Genomic DNA, 9,063 nt, shown 5'->3' on the forward strand with positions numbered 1-9,063 from the left:
CCACACTGCCTGTTCTCATTCTGTGCTGCCACTCTCTCCCTGCCCCAGGTGCTGTTATTGGACAAACTGGAACCCACCAAAGAGTCCCTGCTGACCCTGTGGCTACCAGAAGAGCTTGGGTTGATACAGGAGCACCCTTTGCTCACAATTAATGAATCATGCAGATAATAGGAAAGGGCTAGGTTGGCTTGCATTTGTCCAGGACACCGCAGCTGGCGCGGTGGAAGACTGGCTGAGCCAAGGTGGTACTGCAGAACCACAGGAGCACATGGAAATGCTCCTGCAGTTCTGCTGCTTGCCTGCCTGGATGGTCACTACATGGTCATGAAATGCTTGGCACAAAGCAGGGATAGCTGATTATGCCTGCTAAATACTGCTGTGGTTCCTGCACTAAGTGGCTCTATTAGCAAGTTTGTTTTGCCAGTTCTTAATTGCACTGAAACTTGGGAAGATAAAAACATCAAAGGAATCCTTTTAGCTAACCAGATAAGTCTTGTCTTTATTCCTATGACCTTTTAAAATTTCTCACCCTATTCAATTTGAAAACCTGCTGTAGGCTGTTAGAATTTAAATAAATATACACTTATTTGAAGACTTTAAAGGTAAATGAAAAGTTACATATACTGGACAAAATTGCTTCTTTTTAATGGTTTGCAGGTACATAAGAAATAGAATTAAATAGCCTTCTGGTTGCCCAAATTGTCCATTGTAATCCCCCTGGCCAGTAATTTTCTTAACTGAATTGTAAAGCTCTCATAAAGATTGTGATGTATGTTGAAGATGAATCTGCCTGCTGTCAGCCCTATCTCTACAAATTATTATTAGCAAAAAAACTGTGTCCATCAACTTTCCCTACACAAACTTCTGCAAAAGCATTAAAGGACTGACTTAAACACCAAAGGAGCTGGGATTCAGAAAGGAGCTTAACCAAAGGGGACTGAAAGGCTCTAAACTGAGGCCTACCAAAAGAACCCATCCAATAAGAATCCAATGACTAAGGATGGAGTGTCTTTTAAATTCCCTGCTTAGTTTTAGTCTATATTTGCTCTTATTTAAATAATGAATAGTTCTCATTTATGTTCTAACCAGAATTAGCTCCTAAGAGCCAAAGCCTTTCTTATCATGGGTACTTGTTTTAACTGAAGTCATCTCAAAGCTCTGGATGACTTGGTGGTCCCCAGCCAACAGGAAATCACCTTTCCTCTTTTGTAAATAACCTGAAACTTTTCTTTTCAATTTAAAAATAGTATCCATTACAAATAGATTTTGTGAGAGAGTTCTGCATAATTGAAAACACATGCAAAGCATTCAAATACCACAGGAATGAAAACTATAAATATGTTGTAGATCAATACAGGACAGAGTTTGCACATCCCTCTGCTTTCAGTGCAAAGCTGTGATGAAGAGCTAGCTCTGTAATGTGAACAAAAATTTCAGGGAGATTGCCTTTTCTGGAGATTTGGACTTCTAACTGTATGAACAGACTATGTTGAAGCTTTCCAACAAATGTCACCTAAGTCCAAAGCATGTCACTATGGAACAGCTTAAATGTCCTCCCTGTGCCTTTCAGCACAATCAAATAATGTCCTTAAGCCCTACTACCTTTGACTTCAAAAATGTCATAAGGCTCCTTAACTTTTATTTAAAGTTGCTGTAGCTCTAAAAGTCTTGAAGACTTGGCACAAAATCCCTAATTAAATATTTTGTGATGTTCATACAGTTTTCTACACAATTTAGCTAGCCAGAAACATTTTAGTGCTTAAACAAAGGAGGAGGTGTCAGTGTGAGATGAACCCCAGGCAGAGATTGTATTAGCTCTTGGGAAGACCATGCTGGCTTATCCAGAGGGAAGGGGGGCTGGTTCATGATGCTTTGCTGGGCTGCTAAACATAATGCCACTTTCAGTCACTTTCTTTCAGAATCTTCCCATTTCATATGAACTGAAGAAATAAATCCAAGTTGCCTTCAAATGTGTTCAGTCACTGCAAGCACATGTCCTTAACAGGGCATCAGGGGTGCTGGGGGAATGTAGGGGGTCAGAAATACACTGCCAGTGCTCAGCACAGTGGGCAGAGCCTTGAGGGTGGTTATTGCTAAGTACAGATACAGCTGCATGGAACTTTGCATATTGTTATACTTGCAGAGCTCGTTTTGTTTAAAGTGTTACTAACCCTCCCTTCATCTGATTTCCCTCCCTCACTTGTAGAATTATTAATACATTTTTTACTCAAAGACTAAAGTTGTAAAGGAGTCTCCTTCTTCATATTCATGCATCTTTTTCACAGCTGCAGAAGATGTTTGGAACACTCCACTTCATTGTGCTTTCCCTCTCAGTTTGCATGGCTGAGATGAAGAAGATGATGAAGAACCCTTGTCTTGCAGATACTGCAAAGCAGCCTCAGACAGAATTGTTGTTTTTAACATTTTTTTTTGAAAGTTCTCTCTCCCTTCTGAAGAATATATATTCTGCCCCTCCTCAGTCACAGAGGGCAGAGTATATTCTGGAATTGGCCCTGAGAATTTATTCTGAAGCTTTCCACCACACTCCAGTTAGACAGGGAGATTTTCATTGTAACTCACTTCTGTGCTGAGTGTGAAGAACAAGCAAAAAATGAAAGCAAACAAACTGATCTCACTGTTCTGATAGTTCATCTGCAGTTTGACAAGAAAATTTTGAGATGTCTTGTCAATTAAAGACATCTACCAGAACCCAGAGCTGGATTTCTCCTGAGGAATTGGTGAAAACCACCCCCATGCAAAACACTGAGCCCATGTGGCTGCTGCTGCCAGTGCTCCAGCCTGGGGCTGTGGTGCCTCAGCAATGCTCTGTGCACAGAACCACACATTCAGCTGGAAAGGACCTTTAAGATCCCAGTGTTAACCCAATGTTAACCCAGCACTGCCAAGGCCACTTCTCACCCCACTGCCAAGTGACAGCACCACCACAGCAATGACATCCAATGGCAATGTCACTGTGGGGTTCATTTCCTCATTTTCACTCATCAGTGACCTTCAGCTGAGCTTTTCTACTTGGAAGATGATGCCTAAAAATATAAACATTTGTATGCTTAAAGTAAAAGTATAGGGTCACAGAAGAGGAAGGGAATATAAATGTGTATCTGGGTGAAATCCAGTAATTTGGCTGGCCAAAACAGGTAAACAGCTTCATTATTTGCTCCTGGTTTCAGACTTTTGAATTTCATCCTAGACAAATAAACAGCCTGAAAAGGTAAAGAAGCTCTAACTTCCCATTATTGTCTAAAAAAACCAAATATAGCCATTTGGGTTATATATTAAATTTCTTTACTTTTGTCAACGTCTCAACTAAATTTCTTGATTTCTTCTTGATTTGAATAAAATTCAAACACAAGGAAAGGTATTAGTAATTAATTAGTCTTCTCTCAGCACTCATCTGATGTAGTTTTTATTTGTTACCAGAACATCCACAAGAGTTGAACTGATAAAAAAATTGCTCAGTGAAGAATTATTTATAACTTGAATTTCCTTGGCCTCTAGGTCTTAGCCAAACCTGATTTTTCTTGTTTTTATTTCTCATTCTACAACACACCATTCAATTCCTAGTTTTTCTTGCCAAAAGTTCTTTTGCATTATGTAATAATAGAAGTGGGTACTCTGAAATGTAGCAGAACAAACAATTTGTAACTAAGAGATCAAATAATATCTATTTTCATTTAATAATTTTGTTATTAATTCAGAAAAACTTATGTTTTGCCTTCATCCAAATACCACTCACTATAACAGCAGCATGAAAGTCAATATATACATACTGAATAGTCTATATATATTGAATATATATAGTTAATATATAGAGGTTTGCATGTACAACCCATTTTCCTCCTCTTCACTTATGCTTCTCTTTTCTTTACTTTCTTTTCTTTGGGTCTATTCCATTTTTTAGACTTTGATGTCAGACACAGCACAGGACTAAATTCAGACTATGCATATTGGATATAATAACCTTTACTGAGAGGAATGGTAACAACCACACATTGGATCTGAATTTTTTAAGTAACTTTTTTCACCTTTTTTAAATTCTTTTAATAACTTTTTTCACCTTCTGTCCATGAGCAGCAGAACCGAACCATTTGCAGTGTGAACTATTTGCAGTGAAGCCTCTTGTGCTGGGCACCAAAAGCTTTCCCTTCCTCCCAGAGCACTGCATGCAGCAATGCTCTGAGCAACCAGCTGCAATTAAGCAGTGTGGCTGAGGAAAGATTTGTGGAGCTATTTTGTTCTTTTTGGGGAGACAGCTTAAATTATAGATCTAAGAAGCAGATTTTTCTATTACAGGACGCACACACATTTTCTGTAATGATTTTAATCATGTTATACAGTGTTTCCCATGCTGGGCTCATAGCTCTGGTGGCCAGTGCAGTCTACATGCTAGACAGATTTTACCCTCACTATTTCACTTAAGCCAGGGATTGCAAGTAGGCTGCTGTATTAAATCAATTTTTTGGTTCTCACAGGGGAACACAGTAAAGCAATGTTAGATTTTCCAGTATTGGCAAAGGAAGCTGAAATAAAATAACCATATTCCAATGCAGATTTAAAACAGAACCAGTGCAAATTTACTGCTCCTATTGCAGAGAATATGAGTAAAGGACATGGGTGTTCATTTAAGATGAACTCGGAAGACTAACTCCTACACATTTAATATATATCCCTGCCCACATGTGATCACAACTTTTAAAGATTATTATGTAATGCATTTGGGAGCAGGGCATTAAAAATACACCTTTGTCCCAGTCAAGCAGCAGTTCCTGCTGACATTTCTGCAAGCAGGAGCCCCTCCAGCTGTGGGGCAGGGTGGTAACCCCTGATTTGGGGCTGCAGGAGCCTGAGTGTCCCCCCTGCCCTGCCAGCAGAACATCAGGGCCTGACCCTGCCACCTGTTACTCTGCAGCAGCTGAAGATGAGTGGAGGTGGTGATGGAGGAGTGGCAAGGGGCAAATAATGGCACAGCTCCTGCTGTGCTCCCTGGTTAACCCATGGCCTGGCAAGCTGTGGCCACGCTGTGCAAATGGCAGCAGGAAACTTGGGAAACCCAACCCAAACCAAAGCCTGCATGAGCTCTTTCCTTCTGTTTCCCCCCAGACCCCCAGTGGGTCCTCCTCAGTGCTGTCAGCTACAGAAGGTGGATCCAGGTGGATTTAAGTTCTAAGGTGACGGCAACACCTCACTGGGAGTACAACAGCTCCACTTGCTCAGTTTGCCTTCCTTTTATGCCATAAATATTAATGTCTAAGTGGGGCATTTAGATATAGGCTGGTTGCTTTGTAATATTTTTTTTTTCTCCTCTCTCCATTGCCTGTATATTCACTGCTTGCTCTAGCCTCCAAGGAAGAGGTTACTCTCTGAATTACTGCTATGAGTCAGTGGGAATACAGTCCAAAAAATGCAGCATTTTGCCCATTTTTCTGATGTTAACACATTAAAGAGTATGTTACACTAAAGTTCAGCTGCCAGCATTTTCATTACTTCTGACTTCTATTTCAGGGAAGTGCTGAGGTTATTTCTTAAGCAGTCCAGGCAATTTCACTGGGCCATAAAACAACCGAGCTCCTGTGGTGAACTCTTATCCCTCACCCATAATAAATGAAACAGCATATACAGAGAGCAAGGTGCAACTGAGTATGTTCAGTTTACTTTATTTCTTAGAAAAGCTTTAAAGGAGCTTTTGCTGTGAGACTACCTTCTCCTTCAGTGTCCTCCCACCAAGGAGTCTACAGAGTGGATATTCTTGTTAAGTATATTCTCTTTGATAAGTCACTTGTTTGGCTGGGGTTTGCTGGTTTGATTGTTTCTGGATAACTTTTTTTTTTAAGAAATTTTTATCTTCTTCCTAGCCAAAGTATCAATTAATGTTTTTAGAGAAAACAGAACTTTTCAGCAAAAATTTGCTCTTTTGAGCTGAATGATACAAAATCAATCTTTTAACACCCCTCTGAGCAACAGGGAAGCCTGAATCAATTTCATTAAAATATGCTGAAAAAATATGGGTCTTGTGCAGCCATGATCATGTGCTTTCACTGCAATTATCCACTCTCCTGATTGGAAGAGGTCTGTGCCTCCATGAACCATGGTGACTATAAAATACATCATTAACAATTCATTAAATCAGTATGAGAAAAGTAGCAGAGTAAAACCAATGTCCAGATTGTAAATTAACTCTGGCAGCTGCAAAACTGGAAGTGGGTCAGCTGAAGTGCCCATACAACAGGCCAGAAGCTTACAGGGACTTTGGAAGACCATGGGCTAGCACAGCAGAGCCCTGGCACTGCCAGGATAGCTGCACCTCCACCTTGCACTGTCATCATAGGGAAAAAAAGCCCCCCAACAAACCTATCCAGAGGTAATAAATAAACTTACTTCCTTTACATACCTTTAAAAAAGGTGTGTGCTGCAAGTATGGTCAGTATCTGTTACTGTGCTTTGTCTTCAACTGCTGGTCACCTGCAGCCCTGCCATGGGCAGGGAAGACAAGTCCACCTGTGAGGATGAATGGGCCAGGGCACTCTGTGGGTCTGTGTCTCGAAGCTGAGCTCTTGTGAGGATTTGCAAGTGCTGCAGTTGATTTTTTGGGCTCCCCTTCCTTCCCCACAAGCTGCTTTCATGAGGCATTTTGGGCCACTGTCACACACATGGCTATGACTGAGCGGGGAGTTTAGCATTTGTAGGGAGGGACCAAAAAAAGCAGAGAGTGGCAGGCACATTCGAGCCTTCCTCAAGAGCAAATCTGGCCAAAAATTATTTGTATCACAAAAAAAGTGCTACATCTTTCATGGTGCAACTTGAGGCCATTTCTCATTATCCTGTTGGCTGTCACCTGGAAGAAGAGACTGAACAGCCCCTGCTACAACCTCCTCTCAAGTGGTTGTAGAGAGAGATAAGGTCACGCCTGGGCCTTATCTCATGCTATAGTCAAATGCCAAGTTTGGAAAATTGTCTTTTAAAAAGTCTTTAAAATTGGAAACAATTTTAGATTGGATATTAGGAAAAATTTCTCCACAGAATGGGTTGTCAAGCATTGGAACAGGCTGCCCAGGAAGGGATGGAGTCCCATCACTGGAGGTGTTTAATAGATGTGTAGATGTGTCTCTTAGGGAGTGGTTTAGTGGCAGTGCTGGGTTAACACTTGGACTCAATGATCTTAAAGGTCTTCTCCAACCTAAACCACTCTGTGATTCCACGACCAACCCCAACACAGGAATTTGAGAAATGTATGACTGCAGGAAACACCTTCCCATAAAAGAATGGCAAAATGCACAGCTTAGCTACTACAAAGACAAAAAATAAAGCTGCTGGAATTACTAAAAGCCTGTTTGATCAGTCGGAAGGGTTAAATAATTTTTCAGTGATAAACTGAGATAGTTGATACTAGAAACTGATCAGGAGCTTTTTTTTCCCCCTTCCTGGTACAAGAAGAACTGCAGCCTGCTAAGGCAGCTTTGTTTACATGTTTGGTTCAATCAGCTGATGCCCACTGTCCCGTGTGAAGCAAGGCACAGATCATTTCTTCCCAGGAAAAGAATTTGTCAAGCCCTAAGCAGAGTTCCCTTGAGAGATCACTGGTAATGGCAGACAACATTTACCTAAATGTACCAGGCTGCCAAACCAAGATTGCCCTGTTTTCCTTTACTTTCTTGGCCAAAAGCCAAGTTCATACTTCAAAACCCTTTCTTTTTTTCCTTTCCTTTCTTTTTTTTTTTTTTTTCCTTTGCACTTCTTTTTTTTTCTTTTATTTTTTGTTAAAGTTCCTGTGAGCAGCAATAAACAGTTCCTGTGTTGGTGCTGCGTTGATGGCGGTGTGATAGCAGGGTGAGCATGCCAGCTCTGTCAGTCTAGACATGCAGGTACACATGATGTGTTCACACCCTGTCATCTGACAGCCTTCAGGTAGCAGAGATGTGTATCTCCTCAATGAGATTTAATAACTGAGCTGCTAAAGCTGTGAAGTACCAAACACTTCCTGCCCACGCACTTCTTTGTCAGATGAAGCCCTAAATCTCCCTGAATGTGTGTTTCTTTGCTGGGAGAATGCTTAGGATATATTTCAAACCTTTTCTTCTTTATAGCTGCCTGATTCAATTCACTTGTTTAAATTGCAAAGCTGTTTCTCAGAGACCAAGAATAATAATGTAGAAATTATAAAGGTAATTTAAGATCTGATGATGATCCACAGGTTTCAAGCAATCCTTCAGTGTTCCAGACACTCATTTTCAGACACAGTCAGCTATGGCTAGAACACTCAGAGAAGTCAGCTCAGTTTTCAGATGGTCCCTTCAGTCTTGACTTATCCCATTTTTCTTAGCTTTTTATTCTTTTCACTTCCTTTACACTTCTGTTCCCCCTAGCTCTTTCTTCCCTTCTCCTCTCCCCTTGTGAATGTTGGCTGCAACCACACCAGAAATGGACCCAAATATTTTCTGTGTCAGCCTTGCAGGAATGTGTAATCTAAGGCCCAAGAGCAGAGGAGGAAGAATGTGAAGGACTGGAATGTCACAGTAAAGCCACCTTTTAGTTATTACCCCAGCCCTGGTGGGTTTGGATTCCTCTAACCACAGGCCTGATCCTCAGTGCCTCTGAAGTCTATTTACAACATGTTTAATAATTTCTACCAGCTGGTTCTTATTCAGACTGTCACTCAAAATTTATGTAACAATTTCATGTATCAAATAACATGGCAAAAAACTCCATCGTAACCAACTTTATTGTTTTTAGGCTGATAAATTTTTGGTTTTAATTAACAGGCATTTGTTGTCAGCAGTTTTCCTCTGGAGGTTCTCAAAACCCTCTTGGGAATGAGCATTCAAACTTCCTTTCTCCCCGGCAGACTTTGGATCAGGCTCCCAGTGCTGAACCACAGTGTTTGAAGGTCACTTTTCACTTCTAGGATCAACAACCTGGAAACAAAGGAGTGCAAATAAAGTTAATGTCCCACATGGTTTAAAAAATAATTGTGAATGCCTTCGAAACCTGACATTTCAACTGGGAATGGAGCTGATTGAATAACAACAAAAAAAGCAACAATCACATGAG

The sequence above is a fragment of the Agelaius tricolor genome, unplaced genomic scaffold, assembly GCF_023055355.1.
Source record: "Agelaius tricolor isolate 1412-34295 unplaced genomic scaffold, bAgeTri1.0.p SCAF_6, whole genome shotgun sequence".
Lineage (NCBI taxonomy): Eukaryota > Metazoa > Chordata > Aves > Passeriformes > Icteridae > Agelaius > Agelaius tricolor.